Source organism: Lactuca sativa, chromosome 2, assembly GCF_002870075.4.
Source record: "Lactuca sativa cultivar Salinas chromosome 2, Lsat_Salinas_v11, whole genome shotgun sequence".
Classification (NCBI taxonomy): Eukaryota; Viridiplantae; Streptophyta; class Magnoliopsida; order Asterales; family Asteraceae; genus Lactuca; species Lactuca sativa.
This window is the reverse complement of record NC_056624.2, coordinates 142,471,617-142,481,076: the sequence shown is the minus strand read 5'-3', so window position 1 is coordinate 142,481,076 and position 9,460 is coordinate 142,471,617.

Below are 9,460 nucleotides of genomic sequence, written 5' to 3'. Positions count from 1 at the left end.
TTACCATTATGGACCTTTAACTCTTGATTACTCTAATTTTCGTTCCTATTTGAATTGATATAAAAATGATCATTCCACTTGTTATGTTATTTAAATGGAAAACCCAGCGGATATAACCACTCTAAATACTATCTTGAGAAAAAAGCATTTTGGCAGACAATCTTTGCTCGTATAAAAACCTGTTATATATCATAACCGTGTAAAAGACCAAAGTACCCCTTAAAATTTTTGTTACACCTAATCCTCAAAGCATCAGACTCACCTCTTTTTTCCATGTGCATACCATAGTCATCATGTAGGTTAGAATAAATCCTTCACATTTAACAATAACCCCAAAAGGACCAAAATGCCCTTTGGTCATGAGATTGCCCCCAAAATTGAAATCTTCACATTGAATCCTGCTTCTCCCTTCTTACCAAAGTCATAGGAATTTCTATAGGCCTGAAAAAACTTATCATATTTAATTATAATCAGAGAAGGACTTGCAACATACTTTGTATATGTAGAAAATGATAGATATTTCCCTTTAAATGCCATAAAGAAATTCAGAAAAATAAATAACATAAGTCACATTATATAAGCTTTTCAATATCAAATGTAATTTTTAGTTTCAAGTAATAATTCATTATGCTTTGTTATACTTTAAAATTTTAGAATATGTCCTGAGCAAACTTTAACTCCTGTATAATTAATGATGTTAAAAATTACCATATGGTTACAACCGAAATAATGACAAAGGCCTGTGAAAAGACAGTAGTTGTAATTGGAATCAGAAGAGGGTCCCCATCATGAAATTGTTTTCACAAAAGTTATAGTGCAAGATTCTTTAATTTTATGAATAATTCTTTATATGCATCATAATCAAGTTCTAGAATATGGAGTAATTAGTAACAAAGAAAAGTAAGTAAGAAAATAAATAAAAGGGTAAATGGTACAAAAAACACTATTTTTACACAGAAATTCGATTTTGACACCGTGTTATTTTTTGTGTCAATTTTGACACTGTGTTTTCCAATTCGTTACAATTCTGACCACTTGACCGGTTAACCAGGTTACATGCTGACGTGGCATGATGACGTGTCAGTTTTGATGACGTGGCATGCTGACATGATATGCTGACGTGTCAAAATTGAATTTTTTTCTCACAAAAAACACTAAGTTTTCATTTTTTTTCGATTTTGACACTACGTTTAATTTTTTCTTTCAACTTTGACACTATGTTTTTTTGTTCCAAATCGAACATCATTTTTTCCAATTTTGTTCAATGTTGACAATTTTCTATTTGAAACCGTATAAATATTTTTTTAATACATTTAAACCGTATAAATATGTTTTTTTTTTCATTTAAAAACCATAGTTTTGTATAAATACATTTTTTTTTTACACTCAAACCATATTTTTATGTATAAATATGTATTAACTATATAAAAATTGTATTTTATATTAATATGCAACTTTAAAATGTGTTTGAAGGTTTATAGGCGTGTAGTTGATCAAAATTTGGATATCAAGTTTGCAACCCATCAAATTTTTACATCTTATTAGAAGCTTATGGTTAGTTTGATTCTCATGATATAACTAATGCTTTGAATGTAAGAAAAAAAAACACCTTGTATTTAAATAAAAATGTGGTTTTTAAACGAAAAGAATATGTTATACGGTTTAAAATGTAATAAAAAAATATATTTATACGGTTTCAAATGGAAAATAGACAAAATTGAACAAAATTCGATAAATGATGTTTGATTGGAACAAAAAAAACATAGTGTCAAAATTGAAATAAAAAATTAAACTTAGTGTCAAAATCAAAAAAAAGTGAAAACTTAGTGTTTTTTGTGGAAAAAAATCAATTTTGACACGTCAGCATATCATGTCAGCATGCCACGTCATCATGCCACGTCAGCATGTAACCTGGTTAACCGGTCAAGTGGTCAGAATTGTAACGAATTGGAAAACACAGTGTCAAAATTGACACAAAAAATAACACGGTGTCAAAATCGAATTTCTGTGTAAAAATAGTGTTTTTTGTGCCATTTACCCTAAATAAAAAGAATGAATGATTCATGTTACCTCAGGCATTTTTGAGGTTATAAGGTCATGGGGTATGGACTATGGAGTGTATTTTGACGTGTATGGGGTATTCACGCGTGAACATCGCCCTCCTACCGGTGAATGTGACGCGGATTGATGGGTATCATGGACGGTTATGCGGATTCTGATTCGCCAAACCTTTTTGACCGTTAGGTTAATTAAACAAAAATAAAAAATAAAAACTTTTCAATGTATTTCCTCTACTATATATACACAAACACATAAACACACAAAACACATCTCTCTCTACAAATAATATCTCTCTACTATCTCATTATCTCTCAGAAATATGGAGCAAAATCAAAATACATCTACCACTCCAAACACCCAGCAACCCCAACCACTCCAAATGATCAATATCAAGGTTACATTCAAATTCTAACATCCCCAACTGTAAACTTGGACAACGACGAGGACGACCAGTCGAAGAAACACAACCATCTAGGCGTAGGAAATCAAAAGGAAAAGCTACAAATAGAAGAGGAACAGCTTGGATCGAAAAGGAGGAGGAAGCTTTAGCTAAAGCTTGGATTTCTATATCGTGCGACTCGAGGACGGGCAACGCGCAAACGGGTAGCAGTTTTTGGGTTCGTGTTTTAGATCACTTTCACTCGCTCTTGGGAAGGCAAACGGGTCGAACGTATGACACGATCAACGGAAAATGGCGTGAACTACGAGCGGCGTGCACCATGTTTAACGGCATATTTGAAAATCTGAAAAATATGCTTAAAAGTGGTAGCAACAATTTCAATATTTTATCAACCGCATGCCAACAGTTCAAAGTTATCACCGGTGGTAAAGCGTTTGGCCACCAAAAAGCGTAGGAAATTTGTCGTAAGGGTCCAAAATGGATCCTTAACCCGGAGACTTCGCATTCGGAATCGACTACCGGCTCCAACAAAATGCCGAGAACTTCGGAGTCTGATGTGGGTTTTGGTGTCGACCTCAATGACGACTTCGATGGACCGAAGGGGAGGGTCCACCGGAAGTCCAACTTCGTCGACCACCGGGAAGGGATAAAGGGAAAAAAGCGGCGTCTTCAAGCGGAAAAGCGATTAACGAAGACATACTTGCCGACAAAATTGACAAAACTCTAAGTTTTTTACAAAAAAAATAAAAAAATATGAGTCAACGGAGAATGCTCGGCGCCGGAAACAAGCACTCACCGATCTTCAAATTTTAAACATGAAGCCGCAACCAGATATCGACCTGGAAAATTTAGCCGCATTTCTGAAAATCCAAAAAGAAGTTCGGGAAAAGCATGAATTTTAGGTTTTAACGTTTTTAATATTTATGTTTAATTTCTATGGTTTTTAGTTATTTAGGTTTCAAGTTTTATTTTTTATTAAAATTCGGAATCTAGATTTGAAATTTTATGTTTTATGTTTTTTTATTTAATGTGAAATATCTAATTATGTTATTAATTTAGTTTTTTATTTTAATTTTAATCTAAATATGATACACCTAGAAGTTCAAGTAGGTGGGGCCTGGTGTATCGGAGGAGAAAATAAAATTATTTTTATTGCAGTTTGGTATTTTTGGTATTTATTTGTTACCTGGGAGACAAGATATTATCTTTCCTATTATCTTTTCTATTTTTTAGGATATGGGTTTGCAGAACATTATAATTATGATTGTTTCTAGTTTTAAAGCATCAATGAATAAGAATTGAACCTTAGAGTTTTTATTGGAGTTTTTCCTGTTCTCGAATTCAGGACCTATCATCTTGGTATCAAAGCTCCGATGGCCGATAAACTAGAAAGGAAAGGGACCAATGCCGAAAGGTTGGGCTCTTTGGAAACCACTGTCAACCGGATCCTGGATGCGGCTGAGGCACATAAAGAGGAGGTAACAACGAAGATGGATGATCTGACTAGGGCTATTTCCGATTTGGCCTTGGCAATGAAAAGATCGGTAAAAAAAAAAGTGATGCCAGTTCTTCAGCGGAGTCACAGAGCGACACCACCAGCGACAGCGAAGATTCAGACGTTTCACAAGGCTCAAAGAAATTAAAAAAAAAAGGAGAAAAAGAGGAGTACCGGGCAAGAGTAGAAAATTGAATGTAATGCCCCGACTCTCAGGTAATAATTTAAATAAAATATTTTTGGGTTTTGGCCCTACTCGACGAGTTGGTTGCCATACTCATCGAGTAGCAGCGGGTTGGATCGTGAATTAAGTGATCTACTCGGCGAGTCCTTTGTGGGACTCGGCGAGTAGGAGCTGGAAAATGAAACCCTAATTCCCGGGGTTTGCACCCCTATTTAAAGAAGCTCAAGCCTCTTTCAGTTCCTTTGCATCCCCCTTTGCACCTCTAACTCGTGTTTGTGTGTGTGTGCCCATTGTGTGTTGAAGCTTTGAGAGAAGAATTTTGGTGTGAGAGTCTGGGGAATCAAGTGATTGAGGCAAGGAGCTGGAAGGAGATCCGATTTTTACTCCTGTGGACATCTCTTGGGAAGGTATTTGACCATTACCCTCAGTTATTTTAGTTTAGACCTCATCTTTGAATGAGTTTTAGGGTTTTAGAAAGGGTATCAAGTTGGTATGGCAATCTATGGGCTAGATCTGAAGTTGTAACTTCAGATCTGGAGCCTCTTTGGATTATTCAAGCATAAAGTTCCAGCTTTAGTCGAGTTTAAGGTCCCCTTGGTCCATGAACACCCATTAAAAGTTTGGTTTTGGCATTTAGAGCTTGTAAAGCAATGCATGCACGTAAAGTTTGCAACTTTACGTGATAAGCAGGCTTAAGGAAGTTAGATCTGCAATTTGGGATCTTGCCATGGCTTAAAGACGTCTGCATGTTAAAATGACTGAAGGGACTCGGCGAGTCGCAAAGCCGACTCGGCGAGTCATATGAAGATGTGCATTAAACCGACGAGTTGGATGAACAACTCGGCGAGTCAGATGAAGGAAGCATGAACTCGACGAGTTGGTTGAACAACTCGGCGAGTTAGATGAAGATGTTCATGAAACTCGATGAGTTGAAGAACAACTCGGCGAGTCGTATGAGTTTTAGCCAAGGATATGTTTGCGTGTATACCCGTCGAGTTGCAAGGAGGAAACTCGACGGGTGGCCTTAAGATTTGATCGGGATTCGAAGGAACTCGACGAGTCACCTCGATGACTCGGCGAGTTGGAATGTGCTTCAAGGACTCGACGAGCAGCCGAGTGTACTCGGCGAGTTGAGGTCAACATGGACTGTTAACCTTGACCAAGGACTTTGACCTTGATCAGGAATTGACTAGTGGGTTATGGAGTGCCTTATAAGGCTAAGGACTTATGAGTATATTGTGTTATGGTTATAGGTGGTGGAGCCTGTGACAAGTGATCCGATAGTTGGAGTTACCTTCCGAGTCAACATCTGCGAGGTGAGTTATCCTCACTATATCGATAGGGTCTATGGCACCAAGGCCGACCCTTTAGTTGTTATTGTTATGGTATGCTATACGTGATATGATCTGTTTGATCGGAATCAGGGTAGACAATATGTTATGCTTTTATGATCCGTAGGGATTGGTATGTTAGAGACCTGTTAGGTCGGTGCTCTAGTTACAAGAGAATTCTATGATTGATGATTAGTGAGATAGATATGCTTGATGTTTGTATATGCCAGTATAAGATAGTATGTGCACATGGTTATTTGCTTGTTGGGTGGGTTGAGGCGGTCCTGCTTTGTGCTGAAGGCCAACATACCCTATGAGCGGTCCGGGGAGACTGTAGGCCCACGTGACGGACCAGTCATGCCGAGGCTCGGGATAGATTCAGATAGACTGTAGGCCCAATAGGGCGGACCAGTCAGGCCGATGGCCCAGTACGCATGTTGATTGATTGATTGTTATTGATATGGTTTCTGTCTGTACGGTATTGGTATTTTGGGGGTAGCTCACTAAGCCCTTGGGCTTACAGTTTCCAGTTTATTGTTTCAAGTACTTCAGGAGATCGAGGGAAGGCGAAGGCGTGACTGTACCGCTCCTCATCCTTATGATCTGTTTTGGGACACTCTGATGATAAATGATTTGGAAATGTTTTGTAAAAACAATTACTATTTGTTTCTTTTGTTAATGTTAAATGTTTAAATTTGGCGTAAATTTTATGGATGTTACATTGAAGATCCCTATTTTCAGTGGGGAAGACGTGCAAGGCTGGGTTTACCATATCGAACGGTATTTCGAGGTCCAGGAGGTCAAAAGGAAGGAACGGCTTAAGGTGGTAGCGGTTTGTTTGGAGGGACCACCTCTCTCGTGGTATCGTTGGCAAGACTCCAGGAAACCATTCAGCTCATGGAGTAAGTTCAAAACCAGGTTGTTAGATCGTTTTCAATCATCTCGGGAGGGTAGACTGCTGGAGCAATTATTAGCTCTCCAACAAGATGGCACTGTTAGAGATTATGTGGATCGTTTCGAAAGCTTTGTGGTCCAAGTAAGTGGTGTCTCAGAATCTGTCCAGGAAAGCACTTTTATAAAAGGCCTTAAGCCAAGTGTTCGTTCCGCTGTACGGATTGCTGAACCAGAATCGTTGTCACAAACCATCCGCATGGCCTTGAAAATTGACGAGAACAAGGGGTAGGGAGAGGTTAAGGTGGGTGGGTATGGTACAAGTAAGTGGAACAACGGTGGTGCCGCCAAGACAATTGCCACCCAAACCCCGACTCCGACTGGTATTGTATTAGAACAGAAGACGAGCTCGAACAACGAGGGTGGTACTTTCAAAAGACTGACACCGATCGAGTTAGCAGAGAAAAAGGCTAAGGGTATTTGTTTTCGTTGGGATGGCAAATATTCTCCGGGTCACCGCTGTCCTAGCAAGGCGTTGCAAGTGTTGTTGGTTGATGAAGAAGATACCGTAGAGGAGGAAGACGATGGAGACTACCCGCATTTGGAGGCAATTGAAGTGTCTTTAAATTCTGTTTCCGGTCTTACCCCTCCGCACACGATGATGGTACGGGAAAACATTCAGGGGGTCCCGGTGGTAGTATTAATCGACTGTGGAGCCACCCACTCATTCGTCTCTAACCAGGTAATTGAGATTTTGGGGTTGATGGTTATTGATACAGGATCGGTGAGGGTCGTGTTGGGCAACAGGAGGAAAGATAAGACCCGGGGTACTTGCAAGGCAGTGACCCTAGATTTGCAGGGGTGTAGCGTGGTGGAAGATTTTATTCCTTTGGATTTGGGAAGTTCAGATCTGATTTTGGGCATCACTTGGTTGCAAATGTTGGGTAATGTCACATCGAATTGGAGGGAGTTGTGGATGAGTTTCTGGGTTGACGGTCGATTGATCACCATACGCGGGGACCCGAGCCTCTCCAAATCCCTTGTGTCGTGTAAGGCGTTGGGGAAATTGTTGCAAAAGGAGGGTGAGGGATTCGTCATCCACGTGGGTACTATCGAAGATGAAGGCGATTTAGGTCAGAACACGGGGACTACTCAGATCATATTGGACAGTTTCGGGGAGGTTTTTAACATGCCGGAAGGGTTACCACCACCAAGAAGCCATGAACACGCCATTAATTTGCGCGAGGGAACGGGCCGATCAGCGTCAGACCGTATCGCTACCCACATGTGCAAAAAGACGAAATTGAGATATTAGTGAAGGAAATGTTAGAGGCGGGAGTGATTCAGCCAAGTACTAGCCCGTTTTCGAGCCCGGTGTTGCTGGTCAAGAAAAAAGATGGTAGTTGGTGGTTTTGTGTAGACTACCGGGCCCTCAACAAAGCAATGGTAGTCGACAAATTTCCGATTCCGGTCATAGATGAGTTGTTGGACGAGCTTCACGGGGCGACGGTTTTCTCTAAATTGGTCCTTAAGTCGGGGTACCATCAGATTCGCATGAAGACGAAGGATATTCTGGAAACCGCGTTTCGGACACATGAGGGCCACTACGAGTTCTTGGTAATTCCGTTTGGATTAGGGATGTCAAAAACCCCCGCGGGACCCCGATACCGTACGGGACTAATTTTTAAGAAAATTCGGGAGCGGGGGCGAAATTAACCCCGTTTATTTTCTGGACCGGGGTCGGGAGTAAGTATTTCCGTCCCGTACTCCCGCGGGGGCCCCGTTTATATTTATATAAAATATATATTTATTTAATGTAAAGTAGAAATGGGTTATGGGAAACTAATTTTAATATTAAGGCTTCACAAATCACGGTTGCCTTAAGCTTTATTCCGTCTTCCTCTTCCAAAGACCCAAACAGTGAACGACGAATCGAATCAATCGACGATTGTTGGAATTGACTTTTTGTAATATTATTGGAATTGTCGTTTTGTAATATTGGATTCGTAATGTTGGTTTTTTTTTATTTTTTGCTTCTAAAAGATTAAGTTTTAAGCTTTTAAAGTTATTAAAAATAGTGTGTTTTTTTTTGCCTGCAAAAAAATCCAATTTTAAGCCTATAAACTGGGGTAACCGGGGGAACGGGGGCGGGACCGGGGGCAATGTAAATGGGGGGGCGGGACCGGGGGCGGGGGCAGAAAGTGATTTCGGGGGCGGGGGCAGGGGCAGCTATTCCCGCTCCCGTTTGCCCCCGTTGACATCCCTAGTTTGGATTGAATAACGCCCCGACTACTTTTCAGTCGCTTATGAACAAGGTATTTAGACCTTTTTTACGGAAATTCGTGCTGGTTTTTTTGATGATATACTAGTGTACAGCATAACCGAGCACGAACATCGGGATCCTCTTTCGACGGTACTTCGAGTTTTGCAAAAAAATCGTCTTTATGCAAACCGAAAAAAATGTTATTTCAATAAAAAAAACAGGTGGAGTACATCGGTCATATTGTATCAAAGGATGGGGTTGCGGCTGATTCGAGCAAGGTTTCTGCCATGTTGAAATGGTCACTGCCCAAAACCTTGAAGGCGTTGCGTGGGTTTTTAGGTTTAACAGGATATTACCGGAAGTTTGCTAAGGATTATGAGAAGATTGTGTGGCCTTTAACCGAAGAATTAAAGAAGGATAACTTTAAGTGGAACGATGAGGCTACCGAGGCGTTTAAGAAATTGCAACTAGCGATGACTGAGCTACCGGTTTTAGCTCTTCCGGATTTTTCGAAGGAGTTTGTATTGGAAACGGACGCATCGGGGTATGCTTTGGGGGCAGTTCTCATGCAAGACGGGAGGCCGTTGGCTTATTTCACACTACTACAAAATGAGTCTAATGCAACCTTTTAGATGCAACCTTTTAACAATAGTTGCATTTGATTATAAATAAGATCTTGTCCAACAAAAAGGTTGCATTAAAAGATTTATTGCAACCTTTTTTTATAAAAGTTGCAAGTTATATTAAAAATTGTAACTGTTTTTAAAAAAAGTTGCAAATTATATTTAACACCGTAACTTTTTTCTAAAAGGTTACAAATTTTGTTAAAAATTGC